Below are 20,134 nucleotides of genomic sequence, written 5' to 3'. Positions count from 1 at the left end.
GGTTGCTTTTGTTATTTGGAGTCTTCTGTATGTTTTAGGACTGTTTTCATTTCTTTGAAGATCTCTTTGTTGTTGAATTTGGAATATTGCACTGGATTTGCAGATTGCTTTTGATAATATAGCCTATTGATATTAATTCTGTCAGTGTATGGGTGTGGAAGGACTTTCCATCTTCTAGTGCCTTCTTCAAGTCCTTTTTGTTTGTTTAAAACTTTCACTGTAGAGATCTTTCATTTCTTGGCTAGGCTTATTTCTAGATTTTTCTTTCAAGGCTATTGAGAATGGAATTTTCCCAGATTTCTTTCTTAGTATGCCCCCTGTTGGAATGTAGACCCACTTATGGCTTCTGGAATTTGATCCTGTTGCTTTGCTGAACATTCTAAGGGTTTTCTGTTAGTATTTAGGGACTTTTAAGAATCACATTGGCTGAAAATAGAGAAAATTTAAATTCTTTTTTAGTTTTTTTTTTTTTTTTGCCTTATTGTTCTGGCTAAAATATCTAGCATAATATTGAATAAAAACGGGGAGAAGGGATACCCTTGACTCACTCTTTTTAGAAAAGACTGATGGATTAAGACAGAGAGAGTCTTACTATGCAGTCTGGGTGACCTTATAGAGGCCAGCTGCCTTTGCCTCTCAAGTGCTGGGATCAAAGGAGTGTATCACCATGCCCAGTTAAAAAAGTTATTTTTATTTATGTGCATGTGTGTATGTTTATGTGAGTATATTCCATGTGTGTTCAGGTACATGAAGTGGCCAGGAGAAGGCATCAGATCCCCTGGAGTTGGAGGTATAGGGACTTGTGAGCCACTCAATGTGGGTTCTGTGAACAGAACTCAAGTCCTCTGGAAAAGCAGCCAGTGCTCTTAGCTGCTGAGCTATCTCTCCAGCCTCTTTGCCTCATTTTTATATTAGAGAAGCTGCATTCAGCTTTTCTACATTTACTACAATGTTGGTTATAATGTTAACTATAGGTTATTATCTAATGTCTTTTGTTGTAACATGGTATATTGTTTTTATTTCTAGTTTTTTCTTTTAAAAGGGATTTTATCTTGAAGGGATGTTGGATTTTTCATAAATCTTTTCTGTTGGAAGGGTCATGTGATTTCTTTACCTGAGTATAGTCATGCATTATGTTACTCTATTGATTTGTGTATGTCAAATCATCCTCGCAAAGCTAGAATGAAATCTAACTGATCACAGTGTGCCATCTTTTGATGCATCATCAAATTTAGTTTAATGTTGCAAGTATTTGTTGAGAAATTTTGCACTGATGTTCATCTGGGAAATTAGCCCATCATTTCCCCCTTTTGTGTGGTTCTTCAGTCTATATCTGGGTTTGCCATCAGGTTAATACTGACTTCATATGATAAGCCTGGCCATGCTTGCTCCCTTTGTGTTTTATGACACACTTTAAGGAGCATTATTGCTGGCTCTGCTTTACAGGTCTGTCAGGGTTTCTCTGTGTATCCCTGGCTGTCCTGGAACTCACTCTGTAGACCAGGCTGACCTTGAACCCATAGAGATCCAGCCACCTGCCTCTGCCTCCTGAGTGCTTGGATCGAGGTGTATGCAACCACCACCTGGCTATTATTTCAGTCTATGGTTGGCTATAGATCAGTCATGTGGTTTGTAACTTCTAGGCTAAATTTTGATAGGCTGTATGTGTCTAAGAGTTTATCCATATTTCAATCCTCTGGATTTTTGTGGTATCTGTTGTGAGTTTTTATCTTTAATCATATTATACAGGGTTACAGTTGGCCATGTTCGTCAAGTGTATAATGCTCATTGAGGACATCTCCCCCAGACCCCTGCCCTTTCTCCATACTGGTCCCTCTTGTCTTGCCCCCAGACAGTTTTGTTTCTACTTTCTTGTCACCTGCACATACATGAATATATGTACCTATAAAATCTGTAAATTAGAGGAAATGTGGTATTTGCTTTTCCAAGACAGAATTTGCTTAATGTATGCACCTCCAGTTGCCTCCACTTTCCTGGAACAATAGAACTTCACCCTTCCTTAATGAAGAAAAACTTCGAGTGTTCACATGCACAGACCACGTTTTCTTTATCTGTTCCTATGTTGTTGAATACCCATTTTCACCTGTAAGTTTATTAGTTAGGCTTTTCTCTTTCTTTTGATTAGTTTGATTAGAGGCTTCTCAATCTTGTTTGTGTTTTTCAGAGAACCAGCTTCTTGTTTCATTGCCTTTGTATGGGCATATGCTCTTTCTTATAGTCCCTATTTTGTTAATTTCAGTTCTAATCATTACTTTTTTCCATTTAATGATTTTCAACTTGTTCTCCCTACCTTTCTAAAACCTTGAGAGGCATTACTGACTTATCTGAAATCTCTAATTCTTTTAATGGACAAACATGCAGCTATGAACTTTCTTCTTAGAACTGATTTTGTTGAATCACAAAGGTAATTATGATTTATCCTTTCATTTTTATTTTATTCTAAGAATTTTTATGTTTCCTGATTTCTTCAATGACAAGAGTTCACTACCTATGTATTTGTATGGTTTCTCTTGCTGTTGATGTCCAGTTTTATTCCATTATTATTTGATAAGATAAAATATATTGTTTTGTACTTTTGCTTTTTTCATTTTCATGCATGTGCAGTGTGCATGTTTGCAAGTATGGGCATGCATGAGTACGTGGGTACACATGAAGTTGATGTCTGAAATCATTCACCATCTCTCTTCTATCTTATCCATTGAGGCAAGGCCCTTAATCAAACCCAGAGCTCACAGAGAAGGCTAGTCTTACTATCCAGTTTATTTTGGAGATTCCCTGTATCCATCTTTGCAAGTAGGAATTCTGGGTGGGCTACCACACCCATCCAACATTTACATGAATTCTAAGAGACCCAAACTCCGATTCACAAGTGCATGCAGCAAGCACTTTAACCACTGAGCCATCTCCCCAGCCCTTATTTTGTATTTCCCAAGGCTTGCTTTGTGTCCTGAAATAGGATCTATTTTAGAGAAGGTTCTGTGGACTGCTGAGAAAACTCATATTCCACAGCTATTGGACGGAATATCCTGTAGATATTATATAAGTCCATTTGATCTATGGTACACCTTACCTCTGAAGATTCCTGGTTGATTCTGTCTGTCTGATCTATCTATCTATCTATCTATCTATCTATCTATCTATCTATCTATCTATCTACCTATCTATCATCTATCTATTCATCTATCATCTATCCATCTATTGTCTACTGGTTTACCTATCTATTATCTATCTATTCATCTATCTATCTGTCTGTCTGTCTGTCTGTCTATCTGTCATCTATCTATCTATCTGGCATATTGAAGGTATTCACTATTGTTGTGTTTGGGTCCATCTTTCCTTTCTGTTCAGTGTCTGCCTTATGACATCTAGTATGCTAATGTCTGGTGTGTATATATTTGCAATTGCTGCCCCTTTTGAGGAATTGTTCTCTCTATAGCATGTTGTGATCTCTCCACTTTTTTTTTTTTTTTTTTTTTTTTTTTTACTAATTTTGCATGTAGATAGTTTGCTTGGCTTTGCTTCCTCTTGCTTGGTATATCAACTTCCATTCTATCTGGTCTGAGTGTATGTTTGTCAGTGAACTGTGTTTCTTGGAGACAGCAGGTAGTCTCATCAGCTAGTCTGCATCTGTTAATTGGATAATTAAGACTACATTTAGGCTTATTATTGAGATCCTGTAATTTTCCTAGTTGTTTTTCTGGTTGGGTAGACAATTGTTGGTGTATATTTATTTGGCCAAGGCCTTGCCAGGTAGTTCTACGTGACCTGGTACTCACTATGTAGCCTGCTTGTGCCTCAAACTTACAGCAATCCTCCTGAGGGCTAGGATGCCCAGCTGAGCCACCACACCCAGCTCTCTTTTGTACTTTCTGATTCTCTTTCTCTTTGTCTCTTCAGTGAAGAAAGAGGGAAGGGTTGAGCTGTTGTGTGAGCACCTGGAGATGGACTTGCTTCCTCTTCCTCTGGTCCAGAGCTTCTTGGAATTCTATGAGTGACAGTGATGAGGACAATGGGAGTTAATTTGGTTATTTGTAAAAAAGATAAAAATAAAAAAATAAAAAGATAAAAAAGCTGGAGTTTAGCTCAATGCTGAAATGTTTGTCTAGTATGTACAAAGACCTGGGTTTGAACTTTAGCGTCTTCATAAAAAAAGAGTTAGGCTGTGGGTTCAATCCCCAGCACCACATAAACCTACCATAGTGGTCCATCCTTGTAACCAGGTACATAGGAGGTGGGGTAGGAAGATCAGGAGTTTCAGAGCATCCTTGGCTGCATAGACAGTTTGAGACCAGTTTAGGCTACATTAGACCTTTCTCCCCCCACAAACAAAGGGTAAAGTTTTGAAACCTGGGTCTACATATTGGAGTCAAGCTCAAAATCATGAAGGCATCTCAAAGTTCAGAAGAGCGATATAGATGCAGACTCCCCATTTCCAAGCTTGGGTTCTGTGTGCAGCCTAGCTTTCCGTTTCCACCATCTGTCTCAGGATGCTCCTTTCATGCCTCTGCCTGGCCCCCCCTCCAAGTCTCTGCTTTTCACTCCTGCTTGGCTAACCCTATAGTTATCAAAGCACTACTTTCTTAAACTCACAAACAGCAAGGAAAAAGTAAAAATGACACCCAAGTGTTCCCTTCATCCCGGGGTCATGGTTTTATTTCAAGATTTGCGTTTGTTTTTTATTTATTTATTTATTTACATGTGTCTCTGCACACAAGGGCAGGTGCTTGCAGAGGCCAGAAGAGGAGGGCACCAGAGCCCCTGGAACTGTAGTTACAAGTGGTCTCGAACCACTCCGTGGGGATGCTAGGAAGAGGACCTGGATCCTCTGCAAGAGCAGCTAACCATCTTAACTGAGGAGCCGTCCTTCCAGTCCCTGACAGCCAAAGATAAAGTGATGGTTCGCTAGGTGATAGTGATATGTATTTGTGCTTTACCTATAGACATTGAAACTATGTTTAATAAAGTTTACATTATTTCATATTCTTCATTAGTCATTTTACTGTTGTATCAGTGTTCTTAATCCCTGATGGGAGATGTCATTCTGTAAATATGTTTCTTGTATTGGTTATGAATAAAGCACTGTTGGCCAATAGAAAAGCAAGATAGGTGGGACTAGGAGACTAGGAGGAGAGAGGAAGAAGTAGGGAGGAGTTTCAAGATGTAGGACCAACAGGGTAGAACACTGGCCCCTCTCTCTGGTAAGATAAGACCACGTGGAAATACTTAAATGAATAGAAATGGGTTAATATTTAAGACAAAGCTAGCTAATAAGATAAGAAACATTAGAAACAGGCCAACAGCTTTATATCTAATACAGCGTCTCTGTGTGTTATTTGGGGCTGGCGCGACAGTGAGACCAGGCTGGTGAAAAACCTACTCATAACAAATCCCATAAAGCAAAAACAGGGCCTGTTAAGAGTGAGACTTAGCAACAAATACTAGTGTAATTAACAAATGATACATAAAGGAACAACATATACTATTTTTTTTAACATTTTTTCCTGGTCTTTCCTAGAAGAGCTTTAAAAATGACATAAGATAGATATTTGAATTTTGTATGTGTATGTGTGTGTTCATGTGAATGGTGTTCATGTGTACAGGTGGCTTCACACACACATGCAGGTGTGGGTGAAGTCCAGAGGACAACCTCAGGGTCCATAGCTCAGGGCTGTCTATTCAGTTTTTGAAACAAGGTGTCCCAGATCTCACCAAGTAGGCTAGGCTGACTATCTACCAAGCTCCCATGGCTCCTCCTATCTCGGTCTCCCTAGTACTGGGACTACGAGCATGTGGCACCATGCCCAGGTTTGTTTTCCCCTGGTCCCGGGGCTCTAACGGACCCTCCTGCTTATGTGGCAGGAACTTTACTGACTGAGGCATCTCACCAGCCCTGATATTTACATTCTGTGGACTTTGTTAGTGCACTCTTGTCTCAGACATCTGACGTCTTTAAATCTGTGGGAGGGACACCCAGAAGCTGTCACAATTATCCCCTCAGTGTTCCTTACATTATTTTTGTTTCATTTTGTTTTATTTTGCTTTGTTTTTTGTTTTTTGGTTTTTTTTTTTTTTGGAAACAGGGTTTCACTGTGTAACCCAGGCTGTCCTAGAACTTGCAGTATAGACTAGACTGGCCTCAAACTCAGAGATTCACCTGCCCTTGCCTCCTGAGTGCCGGAACTACCAAGCCTGGCTTCTTCACATTCTTTTTGAAAACTGTTTTTGTATGTTCTCTGTCACAGTGGGGTTTAAGACACAACTAGAAATGTTTTTCTTTTCCAGTTGTGGAAAATTTGCCTCTTATTTCAACACACAGCTTATGGTTTAGCTTTGCCAATCTTACCCAATCTGTCATTTCCTCCTTCGTGATGTGGAGATTAGGCTGTTGAAAGGTGACAGTGGAAGGGATAAAGAGTCTGGGTGAGGGCTGTGGAGCGAGGCATGTGTGTGGCTTAGCGAGGACCATGAGGAAGTCTAACTTAGGTACAGAGAACAACCAGTATCAAGGCCTGGAAGTTGCAGCCTGCCTGGACTACTTAGTGACCTGAAGGAGGCAGGAGGAAAGGAGGTTGAGAGTATTAGGGGCAGAAGCATGTGGGGGCTCTGGTCCTCGACTCATCCTCTTTCTGAATGAGAATGTGATGCAGGGGAGGGCAGCCCCAAGATGCAGAGCTCAGGAGGGGAGGGCAGCCCCAAGATGTAGACCATGGCCTAACACATTCACAAACCATGTCCTGGCAGCTTTGACTCTTAAACTTGATTTTTCCCATCCGAACAGGTCACACTGAAAGCCGACAGATGAACACTCTTGGGTGTGCCGGGTAGGAAACCTGTGCAAGGACAGGCCACACCCAAGATGAGTGACACAGGAATGGGGACAGCTGCTTCCAGAGACACCTGTATAGATGCCCAGGGCAGACACATACCAGCATGGCATCCCCAACAGAACTCAACCACAGGTAAAACTTCACCACATGTGTCTCCTCCACCTGTGCCTCCACCCACGCCCCTCCTCCTCACACGCTCCTCCACACACGCTCCTCTACACAGGCTCCTCCACACACGCTCCTCCACCCACGCCCCTCCTCCTCACACGCTCCTCCACACAGGATCCTCCACACAGGCTCCTCCACCCACGCCCCTCCTCCACACACGCCCCTCCTTCACACACGCTCCTCCACCCACGCCCCTCCTCCTCACACGCTCCTCCACACAGGCTCCTCCACACATGCTCCTCTACACAGGCTCCTCCACACATGCTCCTCTACACAGGCTCCTCCACAAGGCTCCTCCACCCACACCCCTCCTCCACCCACGCCCCTCCTCCACCCACACCCCTCCTCCACCCACGCCCCTCCTCCACATACACTCACACACACTCCTCCACACACACTCCTCCACCCACACCCCTCCTCCACCCACGCCCCTCCTCCTCACACGCTCCTCCACAATGCTCCTCAACACACGCTCCTTCACGTGTGTCTCCACTGCAGTAGTCTCCTACATACCATATGAGCCTCTTTCAAGCACACTTGGACCACACATACCTCTACCACATACATCACAGCCTCCAAACATTCCACCTCATCTCAAGTCACAATTTGCCTTGATTTTTCTGCTAACAGGATCAGGGATGCTTCATTCTCTAGTTTGTCTTCATTACACTGCAGATATATAATGTCCAGAGCCCTTTGTCTGCCTTCTTTACTCAGCAGTTAATTAAGCCTATCTTTTTTGCAGGGGAGAGGAAGGCATGTAATTGAGGGATACTGGAATGGTGGGGTTCTTGTTCCTCATGACTCTCCACTGTCCACAGATAGAGGCTCCTGGAGACCAGGACCGTCTTTTCAGTCATTTGATAAGCACTCTCTTGTAACCACACTGTGACTGACACTGGGGTGACCAGCCCAGGAAGAGTGCAGTATCCTTTGCATTTCTTCCTGCCGCCTGCCCTCTGATCTCCTGGAGGCATGCAGGGGTTTTGTTGATCATTTACTCAGTCAGCTCTTAGCACTAATGAAGGACTGTGGAAGGAGGGAGAAGGTCCAGAAAAGCCCCCCTTCAGTCCTGTTTCCAGCCCAGGGTTAGTGAGCATTTTCCCCTTAACCCCCTTTATTAATGAGTCCTTTAGGCTGCTCTAAGGGAGGGTATCCGAGGATATGGGTTGGCCTAGACACAGATGGGCAGTTTTTCTTGCAGTAACTCCGAGGAGAGACAGAAATCACACTATCCAGTGATCTGAATAAGGCAGTGGGAATAAAAGAGGCAAGGGAGGTCAAGAGCAACAGGGATAGAGCCAGGTGAGGGCTATGACCCCTGAGGAGGAGCCTTATCAGGTAGGAGCGGAGGGAGACCAGAAGAAGCAGATACATTCGTGAACAATCCCTGTGGCAGTCGGAAGGCTTAAACTTTATTCTGGCTTCACTGGGCAGGCACGTGGGGCTGTAATTCCACCACTCTATGTAACCCTCTTTTATAGTCTTCTCCTGCCAGCATCTGCCAGTGCAGGGAAGCCTCAGTCCTCCACTCACACTGATGCTGCCTCTAGAAAAGAAGCTTGTCCAGGCAACTGGGGCCTGCCATCCTTGGAAACCCACGGAGGGGCTCACTGGCTCAGCTGGTCCTACTACCCACCTGTATGGCTGAGTCCTAAGAGGGAGGGGGAAAGTCCTCAACAGGGATGCTTTTCCAGATGGCTCAGCCTCGTGGAGGATGAGGCTCCGTGACCAACAGTGGGACTGGAGTGCAGGGGAGCGGGGGTGGGGAGGGTGGGAGTAGGGGTGAAGGATGGGGGTGATGGTGGAGGATGAAGGATGGCATGCAAGTGCTGAAGTTCCAGCAGGCAGGAAGGTGGGGCCAGGGCACCTTGAGCTCCAGCCATGGGAATTCCTAGTGAGCCATACCAAAGCAGTGATCCAGGGAGAAGGACTCACCCTTGCCATTGTCTCACCACCACCATACCCACCCCCAGACCGTAATCACCTCTTGTGTCCCTCTCTTCTGCTTGTCTACTTTCATTTCTGAGATCAGCAATCAATTGTTTTGCCAACATACTAATCTAAAACAGGATTTGAATAACCGTGAGTGGATGAATGGAGTAATACAACAGTGGGTTATGACTAAACCTTGGACAGGAAGGAAAGTCTTTCACATAGCTGAGCCCTGTGAACATTAAACTAAGGAAAACAAAAGACTCTCTCTCTCTCTCTCTCTCTCTCTCTCTCTCTCTCTCTCACACACACACACAGTGGGAAATGAGTCTATTTGTATAAGGTGATGCATGGCAGACATTACCACAGAGGCACTAAACACTATTAAAATGTACACTTAAAAATGATTACAACAGGGGCTGGAAAGATGGCTCAGCACTTAAAAGCCCTGTTTGCTCTTTCTTTGTACCTGAGTTCTGCTCCCAGCTCTCACAATGGGCAGTTGACAACCACCTGTAACTCCAGCTCCAGAGGATCTGACTCCCTCTTCTGCCCTGTGTGGGCACCTGCATTCTTCTGTACAGACATACACGCAGACACACACGCAGACACACACACACACACACACACACACACACACACACACACACGATTCAAAATAAGACAGGTCTTTTTAAAAGCAGGGCTGGAGATGTAGCTCAGCTGATATAAAATGCTTGCCTAGCAGGTATGAAGCCCAGAGTTCCAACCCTAGCACTGCAAAAGCAGGCATGGGGGACCATGTCTGGCATCCCAGCACTTAGTAGATGGAAGCAAGAGGAACACAAGTTCAAGCTCATCCTTAGATAGATAAGGAAATTCAAAGGCTGGTCTAGGCTACCTGAGACTGTGTGTCAAAAAAGAATAAAGTGATACATTTCAAGTTATGTATATCTTATTGCAACACCATTTATATTTTTCAAGTGGAGACATATTCCCGGAAGTTTCCCCATTCCTCCCTAATGTTAAGCTTTCTGTCCCAGTCCCACTAGGGGAACAGGTGTGTCAAAAAGTCAGAGGTCACACTAGTGGCTTTCACTGGCCATCTTTAATCTCACCTATAGCAGACAAGGTCAACAGTGTCAACTGATGCTCACTGTCCCCATTAGCTCTCTGTTGCAGTGACAAAACAGTATGACCAGAAACAATTTGGGAGGAGGGGGAAGGGTTTATTTGGCTTATACTTCACCATTAAAGTCCATCACTGGGGGATGTCAGGGCAGGACCTCAAGCAGCAGCAGCTGCTGCTGCAGGAGCCCTGGGGGAAAACTGCTTACTGGTTTGTTTCCCTTGCCTGTGCTCAGCCAGCTTTCTTCTACAACCAACACCACAAGCCCAGGGATGACGCCACCCATAATGGGCTGGACCCTCCCACATCAATCATCCACCAGTCAAGACAGTGTCCCACAGACCAGCCCATAGGCCAGTCTGGTGGAGGAAAGTCCTCAGTTGAGGTTCTCTCTTCCCTGGAGACTCTCTAATTTGGGCAAACTGGTAAAAACTAACAAGCACACTGAGGTAGGTCATGGCATGTCGCTGGTAAAAAATCAGCGTTACCTTCAGACTTCAGAGTGCCAGCTCCCTGTTAGCCAGTTGTCTCTCTGTTAGCCGGTTGTCATCTCTCACCTTGTTCGCACAATACCTCGGAGATTCATGCTGGAAGGCAGGATGTGGAGGTGTGGCCTGTTTGAACAGGTGAAGACAGAGAGTGGCTTGGAGTTGGGGGTCCAGAGATGATGCTCAGGGCTTCCAGGACACAGATGCCTTGGAGCAAGTTCCAGAGTCCTGCTCCTAGGCCTCATAGACTTGGGCAAAATTTCTCTACTCAAAGCTCCTGCTGCCACCAGGGAGATGAGAAATTATGAAGGGCTGCCTCTCAGGACCTCCCATTCCCAACCATCCTGGACCTACTCTATCACTGTGTACAGGAAGCTTCACAGGAAGGCAACATGGCCAGCCTCTGATATCCCTGCATGTGGAGAAAGGGAAGTACAGGATGGTTGACAAGCCCGGGAGGGCCTGGAAGTTGAACTAAGGACACAGCTAAGGCAGGCATGCAGGACAATGAGGAAAGACAGCATCATGCTCCAATCCCTTGAGGATCTGGGGACCAATGGAACCAAGGCATATATTTGTGGCTTGTGTGATGTCCATGACCTGCCCATTAAGAGTGCCCCATGCTGTACAGACCACCCATTTAATGATAATAACACCTGATAATGTCCTCACAGTCACACCCAGAAATATGCAGTAGGTAGCTAGGACCAATCCAAATGATTCACAGAATTAACCATCACAGAGAAAAGCTGCCATGATGATATTTATATACTTGACAGAAATATCTCAGAAACTGTTTGAAATCCACCAATGCCCATGCTGTCCCATTATCATGCAGGAAGCTATATTTTAGGTTATTATTTCAGTTGCATGTCACAAAACAGACAAATCTCCTTGTCTGTTATGCTACATTGAGCTCATGCCACATTTTGATGCACGAGCATGTGCATGGATGCCAGAAGTTGATGTCAAGTGTCTTCCTTCATTACTCTCTACTTGATTTTCTCTAAAAAGTTTTTAATATGTATGGGTGTTTGGGCTGCATGCAGTGCTCATAGATGTCAGAGGAGGTGCCAGATTCCCCTTAGACTGGAGTTACAGAAGATTATGGGTATGAGGAATCCAATTTGTATCCTCTGGAAGAGCAGCCAGTGCTCTTAACTACTGAGCCGTCTCTCAAGCCCCCATCTTGTCTTCAAAAGCAGCCTGTAACTGAACTTGGAGTTCATTGATTTAACTATGCTGGTTAGCTAATGTCTCCAGGGACCTGCCTGTCTCCATCTCTCCAGTGCCAAGATGCAGACGTGCACCACCACACCCAGCTTTTTACGTGGGTGCCAGGGATTAAACACAGGTCCTTATGCTTGCATAGCTTATGCACTGAGCCATGACTGCAGCCTAATCATGGCCGGCTTCAGGGTTGTTATTTTGATTGGTGCTGTGCTGTGTCCTCACAGAGCCTCGGCTGTACTTTGATGTCTTCTTGCTTTCAAGTGAGATTGCAGTGGTTATCTTTCTTCCTAACCGATAGCTCTATAATTTGGAAACATTACTTGAGAATTCTTGTTTTCATGAACACATGATTATTTTCATAAGGCCAATAAGGGGCTGTCCTCACTGTAAGAGGGCAAAGCTGGAAATGTCACTCACATTGCCATCACTTGGACGTGAATAATGTATTAGGTAATAGCTCATGAAGTGTGGTACGGGCAGGCAGATTTTAAGAGCTAAGCTTGACTTCATGGAGCTTATACTTGCAAAAATAGGTGTGGATTTTACCATGGATTGGGGAAGGGCATCATGAACCCCCCTCCCCCAGGGTCTGCCTACACACAGCCAATGGTTTTTGGAAGAGAGACATTTTCTTTAGTGTTGTGGCAGCTAGTAAACCGACCATTCTCCTGCAAGCAACCCAAGTGAAGCTCACTGGTTCATAAAAACAAAGACATGAAGTAGGAGAGGGACTAGTTGGAGAGAGGTGGAAGTCAGTGGGAGTAGGGATGGGACAAAAGAGGGAGAATATGATTAAGATACATTACGTACAAGTATGATAATGTCATAATAAACCTGTTATTATGTGTAACTAATTTTAAGAAGCTAGTCTGGAAACTTCAGAATTCCCAGCGTCTCAGGTGAGTAAGTTCACTTCTTTTGAATGCCAAGCCCCAGGAGTCTTTTGGAAGAGAATCACCCCAACCTACCAACATTGAAGGAGAAGTCTGGGGAAGAGTCCTTGTCTGGGCCTCAAGTCCTTGCCCTGGCCTCAAGAGGCTTTGCAAAAGCTGATCTGAAGTCCCTCGTGTGACTTTGCAATAAAGTAACATTGAAAAGGCTGGTGTGGTTAGCTGCCATCTTGCTATGTATGCTCCTGAACACAAACAGAACTGCCAGGTGTGGTAGGCCCTGCCTGTAATCCAAGCATTTGGGAGGCTGAGAAGGAGGACTGTTGTGGATTCCTGGTCAACCTGGGCCACAGAGAGAGTTCCAGGTTAGCCTGGACTAGAGTGAGATTCTGCCTCAAAAAACAAAATGAAACAAAACACAAACCAAGCAAACAAAAACCAATTGCCAAATATAATGAAACTAGACCTTTTTGTTAAATAAGAGTGACCTTACATTGGTTATAGAGGTGATGAAGGCTAGAGAGATGGCTTAGTGGTTAGGAGCCCATGCTGCCCTTTTAGAGGACCTGTGTGTAGTTCTCAACATCCACATTAGGCAGCTCACAATTGCCTGCAACTCCAGCTTCAAAAGGTCTGATGCCCTCTTCTGGCCTTCGTGGGCACTGCGTTTATGTTCGTATACCCCCAAACAGACACACATGCATATTCATAATTAAAAACAATGGTGCTGGCCAGGTGTGGTAGCACACACCTTTAATCCAAGTACTTGGGAGGCAGACACAGGTAGAGCTCTGTGAATTTAGAGGCAAGCCTGCTCTACAGAGTGAGTTCCAGGACAGCCAGAGCTACGTAGTGAGACTTTGTCTCAAATAAATAAATAAATAATAAGTAAAGATAATGAGGCTGGACAGATAGTTCAGTGGTCAAGAGCCCTTGCTGGACTTACAGAGGACTCAGATTCAGCTGAGCACAAATTGCTCTTTTATAGGACCTGAGTTCAGTCCCCAGCACTCCCATCAGGAGTTTACAAACTCCTCTAACTCTAGTTCCAGGGGATCCAATATCCATTGGCCTTCAAAGGCACCTACTTGCAAATGGTACATGCAAACTCATGCAGGCATGCATACAGCCACATACATACATACATACATACATACATACATGCATACATACTAACACATATTTTTAAAGACTTAGGGTGACTGTAAGCAGAAATTGTGTGGTTCAGTGGAAAGCTATGGGTCTCCCACAGAGTCTCAGTTCATACAGCTTCCTTTGGAGTCTGGTTCCTGTGCTCCAAACTTACATTTCCAGTTTTTCTCCCCACTCCTGACTTGGAGTCAGTTCTTACACAACACAATAACCACCTGCTTATCTGTCTATCATCTGTCAAATGAGAACGGATGTTCTCTGTCCTTTTCTTCAAGTCCTGAAAGCAGATGCTGGGTGACTTGACTTCAGCAACCTCATCCACTCATCCATGTGTGAACCTGCTACCCTGGGGGCACTTGGAGAACTAACAGGAACCCCCAGCACTATGTCCAAAGTGTGCCTCTGCTACCCTCATTCTGACCATCGAAAGATGCTGTATGCCTAACCTCACCTGGTAATTTCACCCAGCAGCACTCTGTGTTCAGCAATGCACTGTTCTCATTTTATTTTCATAGAAACTCCCACTTCATGAAGTTGTATGTAACCTATCAAATGAGAAATTGTCTCACATCTTTGAAAAGAAAGATATCTCCTCTTAAAAAACAGGGGATTTGAGCTCAGGCTGTGCCCTGCTTTAAATCTCTCCATTAAGCAGATGCGATTTTTTTTTTAAAGTTGCTCCTTGCCATATTTGGAAGCAGCTGTTTGTGTATGTCCTCCCCCCACCTCTGCTTTTTTTTTTTCCAGGCAGGCTCTCTTTATGTTACCCTGGCTATTCTGGAACTTACTTTGTAGAGCAGGCTAGCCTCAAACTCATGAGGATCCACCTGTCTCTGCTTCCTAAGTGCTGGGATTAAAGGTATGAGCCACGATACCTGGCTTTGATTCCATTTTGAGAACAAGGCTGGCTCCACAGCTGGGTGGACAGGTGGATAACACCATGTCTGGTACTACCCATATAGCACAAGCTGATAAATGGCTGTTTCCTAAAGGTACAATTGGTGCCAGATTGGGGCTGTAGGTACACACCTGTGTATTAAAATCTAGTAGAAAGCCCTGACTTGAGAATTTAATGGACACATAGACTCCAGAAAAGGTGGAATATGCTCACCTGGACCCTGCAAAGGGAGGGGCATCTAACACTTTAGTAGCCCTGTGTGTCAAGTGACTTTCAGGCAAAACACTCTCCACTGTCTCAGGAGCTTCAGCTCAGTTTGGTCTTGTAGTAGATGTGGCCTAATGAACTGTCATCTGCCTGTTTGCTTGTTCATCCATCTGAATCTGGTGTCCATCTGTCCCTCTATTAGTTTGTCTGAATGTAGATGTTTCTATCCCACCGGGTCCTGCAGCCATTCAGTCCCAAATGAAAACACCGAGGCTTATATTAATTATAAACTGTTTGGCCTGTTGCTCTGCTTATAATGACAAACTCTTACAACTTAAGTTAACTCATAATTCTTATCTATGTTTAGCCACACAGCTTGGTACCTTTTCTCAGTGAGGCATTCTCGTCTTGCTTCCTTTGTGCCTGGTTGGTGACTGTGTCTCTGCCTTTCCTCTTCCTCAAATTTTCCTAGTCTGCTAGTCCCACCTGTGCTTCATGCCTGGCTACTGGCCAATCGGCGTTTTATTAAACCAATATGAGTGACAAATTTTTACAGTGAACAAGAACATTATCCCACATCACCTTACCCTTCACTTCCACTGCCTCTATCATAACTCAAGCCTGTAGTTCACAAGCTGTGGCATCTTGTATATACAGAACTCTGTCACACCTCCTGGAAACCCCTTGGATTCTGCTTTGGCCTTTCAGCCATCTGTAGCCATTCTGTAACCTACATACAAACAGTATATAGATAGTAGATAGATAGATAAGATATATATATGTGTATATATATATATATATATATATATATATATATGATGGGTAGATGGATGGATGGGTAGGTGGATGGATGGATGAGTTGGATGATGGATGGGTGGATTTATTTACTGTGTTATATACTATGTGGTTTGAAAGTTAATATTAATCAGTAAGACTGGAATGAAAGAACCTGTGTTTATCTTGGCCAGGTTACCAAGGAAAGGTGAACCGGTTGGGAAATTGTTGCCAATGAACCTAGTGTACCTTATGGATTTATTAATAAATGATCAATAAACCCTGACATTATGGAAAAACACAAATGTGTTTGTTTCAGGCAATAAGCTTATGACTGGGGGTGCCAATGAAGACTCTCCCATCTGACCTAACAAGTCTGATTCCCCCAAACCTTCTTCCTGGTAAGTTAGTACTTCAAATCTCTGCTCTGGCTATACCACCTGCAGCTCTCAGGATCTCATCCCCCTGACCTGCCTTCAATGTTCTTACTGATTCAGTGGGGTGAGAGTCCTGTTACCATCTGTGTCTCTTCTCCATCATTTTCTTTATTGTTCAGTGTGTGTGTGTGTGTGTGTGTGTGTGTGTGTGTGTGTGTGTGTGTGTATTCATGTTACTGTGAGTGCATGAATGCCTGTGTGTGTACATGTATGTAGAGGCCAGAGAACAATCCAGGTGTCATTCCTTGGGAACCACTGATCTCACTTTTTTGTTTGTTTGTTTTTTCGTGGTTAATTGTTGTTTATTTTGATAGACTTTAACAGTTGAAAAAATCCAACATAGTATCTTGTTAAATCATAGGATGTATTTGTATCAATTTTTAGAAAAACAAGTGAAGCCCCATGTATTCATTCTGATTTCACCTCATACCCAAAGACAATGGAGCAGTGGTTAGTACACATCATTTCACAATTTTACATTTATTTCATGTCTTTTAAATCCACAGAATATTGTGCCAAATACTAACTATTATACAGTTCTTTTGGGTTTTCAAGACAGGGTTTCTCTGTGTAGTCCTGACTGTCCTGGAATTTGCTTTGTAGACCAGGCTGGTCTCAAATTCAGAGATCCTCCTGCCTCTGCCTCCCAAGTGCCATGATTAAAGGTGTGTGCCACCACCATGGGCCACTGATCTCACTTTGAGGCAGACACTATATGTGACTGGGAGTTTACTAAGAAGCCTAGACTGGCTAGCCAGTGAGTCACAGAGATCCATTGTCTCTTCCTCTCCAGTGCTGGAATTCAAGGCTGTACTAGCACACCTGCCTTTTGTTATTATTTTATTTATTAATAGCATGTGTGTGTAGTGAGGGTGAGTGCCATACATGCATGTGGCAGTCAGAAGACAACTCTGTGGAGTCAGTTCTAGCCATCCATCTCCACCAGGTCTCAGGTTAGTATCCCTGGGTGGCAAATACCTTTGACTGCCAAGCCATCTTGCTGGCTCCACTTCTGGTTTTTTCACATGTTCCTGGAGATTAAATTCAGGTTCTTGTGGCTGCAGAGCAAACACTGTAATGAATGATATAGCTTCCTAGTCTGCTCTCCCCTCTATCTCCCCTCTTCCCTCCTCCCCACCTCCCATTTCCCCCTTCACCCTTCCCTACCTCCTCATCTTTTCTCTTCTTCTCTTCTCCCCTCCTCGGCTCCTCCCTCCATCTCCCTCAAAATTTGAAACAGGGTCTCATGTATCCTAGGCTGGCTTTGAACTCAATTTGTAGCTAAAGACGACTCCTGATCTTCCTGCCTCTACCTCCCAAGCACTAGGATTCTAAGCATGAGCCACCATGCCTGCTTTATGCAGTGCTAAGAGCTGAACCCAGGACCTCCTGCATGCCAGGCAAGTGTTCTACCCACTAAGCTATACCCCTAGCTCCTGTTTAACTTTCTACCCTCTCACATCCACTTGACTCCTTGGCTGTAAATCTCCAATTGTCCCTGTTGTCCAGTGTCTACCGTATCACAAAACCCCACTGCAGGGTAACAAGAGCATGTGATGGGGAAAGGATGTTGCTTACAGGATGCGATTGGGAAAATTGTGTTTCTATGTGCAAAACAGTGATGAGCTGGCAATCTCATTCCTGAATGTATACACAAAGGAGATGAAAACATGACCTTTTTTTCTTTTTTGTCCTTTTTGTCTTTTTCAGACAGGATTTCTCTACATAGCCCTGGCTGTCCTGGAACTCACTATATAGACTAGGCTAGATCCACCTTCCTCCACCTCCTGAGTGCTGGGATTAAAGGTGTGCACCATGACTCCCAACTTGAAATTATCACCTCTTAAAGATATCTGCCCTGAAATATTTATTGCAGAATTGTCAAAAAATAACTGAGCTATAGAAATAAATGTCAATCAGCAGATGAATGGATAAAGAAAATATACCAGTTATATTCATACACTATACATATGTATCTACATATATGTGTGATATATCTAAGCATATGACATATACCTATGCATATCTCTCCATGCATATACATATCCATGTATATGACGCACACACACACATACACATATATACAGGTACATATGCATAATGGATTTTTTTTTTCTAGACTGGGTTCCTCTGTGTAGTCCTGGCTGTCCTGGAACTCACTCTGTGGACCAGGCTGGCCTTGAACTCACAGAGATCTGCCTGCCTCTGCCTTCTCCCAAGTGTGATTAAAGGTGTATGCCACAACCACGTGGCATATAATAGACTATTAAACATGAAAAAAAGTAATATTGCCTGAGCTCATTTATTTGTGGAATGTATTTTAAAATTTCATAAATCTAAAATATATGGTGATAGAAAATGACACAGTGGTTCTCATGACTGGGGCAAGGGGAAGGGAGAGGAGATAAGGAGATATAGGTTAAAAGTTATATAATAATATATAACAGGGGTAGATAGGATGAACAAGTTTAGAAATATAACACACAGTATGAGAACCAAGTTCATTACATTGGAATAGGGATTTTTTTTTTGTTGTTGTTGTTGTTGAATAGATTTATCTGGTCATGTCACACATCACACAGGATATAACCCATGTAGGATGACAGCTAGGGAATGTTACCATACCCATGACATTATGTATGAACTTCAAATACACGTAATACATTTTATTTGTTTAAAAAAACATTGTAAGATGCTGAGCTGACTGGCAAGATGTTCCATCTGGTGAACTAGTGTCACGACAGTCATGGGAGTAACTAACTGCCTTCTGGGTGGCAAGGAGACCAGCTCAACTGGAGGAATTTCATGCCTGGTACTGGTCAAAAAGTCCATGAATGGGGAGATCACAGGCCATAGTGGGGAACTTACTATCATTGTCATGTGCAGAACATAAATATTGCTTCTGAATTTTTATGTTTATACCTATAGTTTTGTGTTGTCCTCAACTTCAGTCAGAGAAGCTTCTTTCACCGTGGCTAGTGAATAGTGCAGGACTGGTCAAAGAGTGCTCAGCTGTGGAAGGATCATCTGTATCAACCTCTCTTCTTCCCTTCTCCTTTGAGGGAGAGGAGGTGGAAAGAAAGAGCTGGAGGATGTGGGGAGCTGTGAAATGTGGGCTTCTGGACATGGCATGTCTATTGAAATCATCAACCTACAGCAGCTTTAGGCATCTGTATAAGATTTGCATAAGACCAAGCCAGGTGACATCTCAGCATGGCTCCTTTGTGGAGGAGCTTTTGATCATTGATGGTGCTGAGGGTTGAAGGGCACTCTCCCTTAGCGAGATGGGGGCTGGCACACTGCCCGTGCCCTGAGCACACATACCTATGCAATAATAGACTCAGGATGTTATTAATAACAACGACAAAGGTGGACCTGAAGTTGGGTGGGAGATGGGGTGGGAGCACTAGGAAGTGTTAGACAGAGGCACTGGAAGATGCAATACATTGTATAGTTCTATGAAAATTTGAAAGAATAAATGAAAATGATATATGTCATGATAACATTTTCCTGAGTTAGGACTACCTTGCAGTCTTTAACAAGGGTCATGAATAGTTCTTTTATTTGATACGAGCCAGGCTCAGAAAGACAAGAGGCAGGGTATCCCCCGTTGCTGCTAGCACATCTGCCAAGAGAGCATAGCTCTGTGTAAAAGGGCAGAGGAAACAGACCCCTGGGAGATGAGACAGAGCAGGCTCAGGCTGTAGCCCCCTTCCACCCAGGGGACCCTCTGCTGTGCCATCGTCTCCCAGGAGACACCTCAAAACTGCTGGTCATGCTAGAATCTTCTCTCCTTATGCAGCTTTGAGAAGGGAAATGCCAGGTGCAAAGGTGGGGACAGAGGCATCCCCACAGGCACAGCAGGTCACTCGAGTTCACTCCCTATAGGACGCGAAGACACAGAGCCCAGGAGCTGGGTTACTGATGGTGGGAAGCAGAACTGAGAACCCACCCCCACCCAGTGGCAGAGGTGCCAGGTCCTGCTGAGCCACTGGC

The sequence above is a fragment of the Phodopus roborovskii genome, unplaced genomic scaffold, assembly GCF_943737965.1.
Source record: "Phodopus roborovskii unplaced genomic scaffold, PHOROB, whole genome shotgun sequence".
Taxonomy (NCBI): Eukaryota; Metazoa; Chordata; class Mammalia; order Rodentia; family Cricetidae; genus Phodopus; species Phodopus roborovskii.
The sequence above is the reverse complement of the archived record's forward strand: the minus strand, read 5'-3'. Positions refer to the sequence as shown.